The sequence below is a fragment of the Drosophila willistoni genome, unplaced genomic scaffold, assembly GCF_018902025.1.
Source record: "Drosophila willistoni isolate 14030-0811.24 unplaced genomic scaffold, UCI_dwil_1.1 Seg661, whole genome shotgun sequence".
Classification (NCBI taxonomy): Eukaryota; Metazoa; Arthropoda; class Insecta; order Diptera; family Drosophilidae; genus Drosophila; species Drosophila willistoni.
In genome coordinates, this window is record NW_025814577.1 from 1 (window position 1) to 6,239 (window position 6,239).

The following is a 6,239-nucleotide window of genomic DNA, read 5'->3' on the forward strand; positions in this document are numbered from 1 at the left end:
ATGTTCTGCCGCCTCTCCTGCTGCAGCAATGGCACGAATTCCTGCAGGATTACCCAGGCCTCAGTCGACTCCGCATTCCCCGTTGGCTAAACACCAGCGATAAGCTCTCGTGGGAGCTTCATGGCTTCTGTGACGCGTCACAGAAAGCGTATGGAGCAGCCCTATATGTGCGGGTTCGGTGCGGCGATCAAGTAGCCGTCCATTTATTAACGGCTAAGACCCGTGTAGCTCCAGTCAAAACAGTCTCACTGCCTCGGCTGGAGTTGTGCGGAGCGGTTTTACTAGCCGATCTCTGGGCGTCGATCGTTCCTGAACTCCCAATCCCACCTGCAACCTCCCAGTTTTGGACCGACTCTACCATCGTGTTGGCTTGGCTCAATAAACCCCCGTGCAGTTGGTCCACCTTCGTGGCCAATCGGGTATCCAGCATCTCCAAAAGCACCAGTGGCCAAAGCTGGTCACATGTGCGCTCCGAGGACAACCCCGCTGATCTGGCGAGCCGTGGGTCTCCGCGGCCGAGTTATCGGCCAGCAGACTCTGGTGGCATGGGCCGGACTGGCTCCAGCGAGCCCCCGAGTATTGGCCAACTCCCCATAACGAACTCCCAGACACCCAGCTGGAGCAACGAGTCCAGTGCCACACCACCGCGACCACCTACTCGAGGACGTCAGCGAACGTTTCTCGGATTATGGTAGGGCATTACGAGTCATCGCGTACATCCTACGCTTCGCCACCAAAAGGATTTCGACGCCTTCCACGGTTCACCTCACCAATGACGAACTTCTCTCCGCCGAGCGCGCCTTGATTCGGACCTCTCAGCGTCGGGAATACCTCGCGGAGATACGGGCCTTGGGGGAAGGGCGACCCCTGCCATCATCCAGCACGCTACTCAATCTGAATCCATTTCTCGATCAGCATGGGTTACTCCGCGCCTGCGGACGACTCCGGGCCGCCGAGTCCCTCCGATATGATGAACGTCACCCTATTCTCCTCCCTATAGTACTCATTTCACTCGCCTGCTTGTCGAATTCGCCCACCGCATCACGTTGCATGGCGGCAATCAACTGATGGTGCGGTATCTGCGCACCAAATTCTGGATCCCACGGATCAAGAACATGGTGAAGTCCCACCTCAAGGGGTGCAAAGTCTGCATCGTTCATCGTCGACGACTACAGACCCAGATGATGGGTGATCTCCCTCGAGAACGGATCACGTACTCCAGGCCCTTCACCCACACGGGCATTGATTTCGCAGGGCCGTTCGAGATCAAAAATTACACCGGGCGTGCGTGTCTCATAACTAAGGGCTATGTCTGCGTCTTCGTGTGTTTCAGCACGAAGGCAATCCATCTCGAGGCTACCTCCGACCTCACCACTGAAAGATTTCTTGCAGCCTTCTCTCGGTTTGTCGCACGGAGACAATGCCCCCAGCGCATTTACTCCGACAATGGCAAAACCTTCGTAGGGGCCTCAAAGGCGCTCGAACAAGATTTCCTGAACGCCACCAAGCTTGATATAATGAAGGCATTTCCCCAGCACATTTTATCCTGGCAGTTCATTCCGCCAAGCGCGCCCCATATGGGAGGACTGTGGGAAGCAGGGGTCAAAAGTTTTAAGACCCTGTTTTACAAGTCTTCGTCCACTGTCAAATACACCTTCGAGGAACTTTCCACTCTCCTGTGCAGGATCGAAGCGTGTCTAAACTCCAGGCCAATCTCTCCCATGAGCGAGGATCCAGAGGACCTGCTGGCCCTAAGCCCGGACATTTCCTGATTGGAGGACCGCTCTTATCCATTGCGGAACCGGAAATTCTGGTCGAGCCTATGTCACTGATCAACCGATGGCAGCGACTGAAGGCAATCCAGCAGGCTTTCTGCCGCCGCTGGAAGAGTGAGTACCTCAAGGAGCTTCACAAACGGAACAAGTGGAAGTCACCGACTCGCAGCATCCAGACCGGCGACCTCGTGATCGTGTCCGAAGATCATCTCCCCTCCAACGAGTGGCGCTTAGGGCGAATTGAGCGCACTCTGCCCGGGGCTGACGGTCTCGTCCGAGTGGCTGATGTCACCACCGCGCGTGGGTCTATCCGAAGACCCGTAGCGAAGCTTATTCTGTTGCAAGACAGCAGGAGTCCTGAGCCTAAAACCGTATCGTGACTCCCAATCCCTCTATGTTCCCTCCGAATGTCCTCGTCTCCGTGCATGTTGTTCGTTCCCGCGCATAGACTAATCCACTCCCCCCTACGTAATTTCTTTCGTTACAGTTCGTTCAGCTCCCCCCTTCATAGCGACATGGCCCCCACACGTCTGCCGCACCACCGCAGCAAACGAGCTGCTCCGCAGGGCACGAACGTGTACCGATGCCGGGTCTGCCGGGGGGTTCATGCACTCCGGCAGTGTCAGCGCTTCCTGAACCTCCGAGGGGAAAAGCGGCTCCGGGCGGTGCTGATCAACAAGTATTGTCCCAATTGCTTGGCACACGAGCATTCATCCGACGCGTGCCGGACTCGCCATGGTTGCCGACGATGCGGGCAAAGGCACCACACCCTGCTCCACATGGCCGACCAAACGCCGAGACCACGTGCCTCCGCCCGGCGGCGCAGCCAATCACCCCCCTCCGGGCGTGCTGCACCCCCGCTACAACCCTGTTCCCGATCATCGTCCGACCGCTCCGCTTCCCCAGAAGGCGCACCCGAAATCTCTTTATCCTCCCTGCTCCACGCCAGGACGACGACTGTCCTGCCAACCGCAGTCCTCCGGTTGGGCAATGGCTCGAAATCCTTCGAGACCCGCGTCCTTCTCGATGCGTGTGCGGCTGAGAGCCGCATCAATCGCTCCTTTGCCCGGTCCCTGGGGTTAGCTGTGACCAAGGTCGGGGTCGACCAAGCCTGTACGGCCGTCCTCGAGTCGAGGTCCGACGAGACGTTCCGACGGAACGTTATATTCCGGGTCGAAGAGGACTTGCTCATCCGCACTCCCATCCGGGAAGTGGTGGCGCCGGTTCGGGAGAAATTCGCCACCCTGATCCTGGCCGACCCCTATTTCTATCGGCCGGCGTCGGTGTCCGTGGTACTCGGGGCAGACCTCTATCCGGAGGTCATCCAACCAGGCTGTGTGCCCGGTCATAGCGGTACTCCCGCAGCCCAGAGCACCGTGTTCGGATGGGTCGTCTCCGGCTCCTGTGGGATCTAGGCGCTCCAGAACGTTGCCGTCCCCCGTCCGTTATATGTCCAGGGTGGCAATTGCAACATGTTGCAAGGGGGGCGGTATGTTCACGCCACCGGGTGAACAGCAGTGAGCGGCGAAGAGCAGTGAAGAGTGAGGAGGGTTTTTTGATCCTCGGCATCTACGGTCACACCAGGAGGGGTGACTGGGTTTTTCCAATGGGCATCGCCATTATTCCGAATCGAGATTTTCACCCGAACACCCGTTCTCTTGCATTTTGTACGATTTGTTAATCACTTTCAACCCGAACCATCTCCGTGTGTGCCGGGTTACCTGTGAATATTATATAAATAATAAAACCTACGTTTATTTAACCGAAGTTTTTCGTGCGTTTTAATTCACCACTCGCTCACCACAAACTGAAGAAATTGGCACCCGCCAACTCCTTGTATTTCATTTGGATCCTTCCGCCCCCCCACGAACAATAGTGAATATGTGGTTTAACAGGAACTCGCTTTATACTTATGTTTTACATATGTTTTACACTGTACGATTTCGACATATAAATAATAGCGAATGAAAGGGAAGCTAAGTTAAGTTTAGCTAAGTTAAGTTAAAGTTAAGTTTTTTTGCGGAAAAAACACAGACCACAAATACGGTTCTTTAGATCGGTATGCATTAACAAGAATTTATTTTAAAAGCAGAAAAACTAAATATAAAAATTCAAACATTGAAGAATTATGCAAAAATCTGCAAATTAAAAACAACTTCTGCACATACATTTCAGTTGACAAAACTGACTGGGATGTATGGATACGATACTTCATAGATTGTTGTAAAACAACACCCCTATGGCACATGATAACTGTCCATATGAGTTGGTATTTGTTAAAACTTCAAGTTTACCTAAACAATTTAATAGTATAGTCAGGATAAACCAACTTTATAATATAGAAGATTATGCTAAGGAATCAAAATTTAGATTAGAACAGGCCTATAAAAGGGCCAGAATTATGTTAGAACATAAAGCTAAAAATAAGAAAAACATGATAGAAATATAAAAGAAGATAACTTTGGCTATGCCGAAGTTAATATAATTAGATATCTGGTCTTTCCGGATCGGAAAAAAGTTTTTGTTGAGTTAAAAGACGGGACTTTATTCAATGAATGAATACTTAAAACTAAAGTACAAAGATGTCTTAGAGTATTATTTGTAGGCTAAACTTGTGAGCCCTTTAGTGGCGTGATCGATATTGGTGTGATTTGATTGGCCCGAATTTAAATGCTGAACAAGCGTTCTCACGCTTTTGACTTTTAGGGGGACAATTGTCATTGCAAATGTCCAATTGTTCATAAAAAAACCGGATGTTTGCTTTAAAGTTTTATTTTAGGGGGCGAAAAATGTATAAGGTTTTTGCAGTTCTTGGCAATAATATTGTTACTTTTTGAAATTTCTTTTCCTGCAACTCAATTCATCAATACACAAATAAAACATTATTACTCTTTTTACTACAATTTTTTCTACTTCTTTCATCATTCCCTAAGCAAGGCACGGCACGCATACACATACAGTTTATATAGCGTTGCGTCTGTGTGTGTGTATGCATGTGCTATGTTGATTTGATAATGACGTAGTCGGCAGCAAGCAGCGCTGCCGGCAGCGCTTGAACCGATTTATTTGACTGTAACTTGTGTTCTATTTATCCGATCAGATTCAAATTTTTGAATCTGAGTTTTTCTATCCAATACTATCATAGTAGTTAATTTCATAAGGATACTCCAATTTTAATGAAAATGTTTCTTCTTAAGCTATATGAGTTAGATTTAGATGTGGGCTTTGAGCCGGCCACTGCATCTTCAGAAAACTTTGATTTTCGAGCGCTTCCTTTACCATTTTGGGCGTGTGTTTCGGATCGCCGATAGAGATGCTCGAGCTATGGAACCGATAAAGATCAACCAACCGTAGACCGGGTGTATTCCTCGTAGCTGCTCGAAAAAATAATACAGTAATGTAATTAATAGCTAAGAGATAAATGTTTAACAAAAATAATGTTTAATAAAACTGTATGATTGTGAATAAAACGGCCTAGAAATTCAAGAGAAAAAAGTGGGATTGCAATAACTTTTCCCACATATTAGTGTCAGAAGTGAGACGAGGACGAAATTTAAAAGACGGGACTTTATTCAATGAAAGAATACTTAAAACTAAAGTACAAAGATGTCTTAGAGTAATATTTATAGGCTAATCTTGTGAGCCCTTTAGTGGCTATTGGTGTGATTTGATTGGCCCGAATTTAATGCTGAATTACCGTTCTCACGCTTTTGACTTTTAGGGGGACAATTATTATTGCAAGTGTTCGATTAAACGGATTTGATTGGCCAAGATTTTAATTCTTAATTGGCGTTCTCACGCTTTTGATTTTTAGGGGGACAATTGTTATTGCAAGTGTCCAATTGTTTATTATAAAAAACGGATGTTTACTTTAAAGTTTGATTTTAGGGGGCGAAAAGTTTATAAGTTTTAGGGTATTGAAGTTGGATATATGACTATCCTAAAGAAAATAGCCTGTCGTCAGGCGGATACATTGGGATATAGCGAGGGGTTTTTCTCAGCTGTAAATATTGGAGTATCAATTTTGTTTATAATTTGGGACTCAATTTTTTCACAATTGGGGTTTTGATTATTTCGATGATTATTTGATCGAAAATGCTTAATTATTAATTCTTGTGGCATTGCCTTAAACTTATAGATTTAGTATGTAATCAAACTTATTATAGTAAGTATAAAAGTGGTTAATGTAATAGTTTGAAATGCAGTATAATATTTGGTATGTTCGTTATTTATCTCTTTTGTTTGGATAAAGGAAATAGGTTCTAGCCTGGTGATATTGTTTGTTACATAAATGCTTTGGCTATAGTCAAGCAATGAATTTATTATTGATATTTCGTTTAGTTGTGAGGCACAATCGTAAATTTTTATTATGTTATTGCCTTCTATTATTAATTCGTTGTTTACGCAATTTTGATTAAGTTTAGTTTTTGGTAAATTCCATGTTACAATTATGTTTGGTTCAAT

The 6,239-nt window shown here is 46.8% G+C and overlaps 1 long non-coding RNA gene across 1 annotated transcript; it reads right to left on the reverse strand.

Annotated features, from left to right (window-relative positions):
* Nucleotides 1-3,443: 3,443 nt before the first annotated feature.
* On the reverse strand, nt 3,444-3,606 carry LOC124461818. Its single transcript, XR_006955251.1, has 2 exons — nt 3,577-3,606; nt 3,444-3,496 (listed from the first exon to the last, which is right to left on the reverse strand). It is a non-coding gene; the product is annotated as an uncharacterized LOC124461818 (long non-coding RNA).
* Between the last annotated feature and the right edge of the window lie 2,633 nt (nt 3,607-6,239).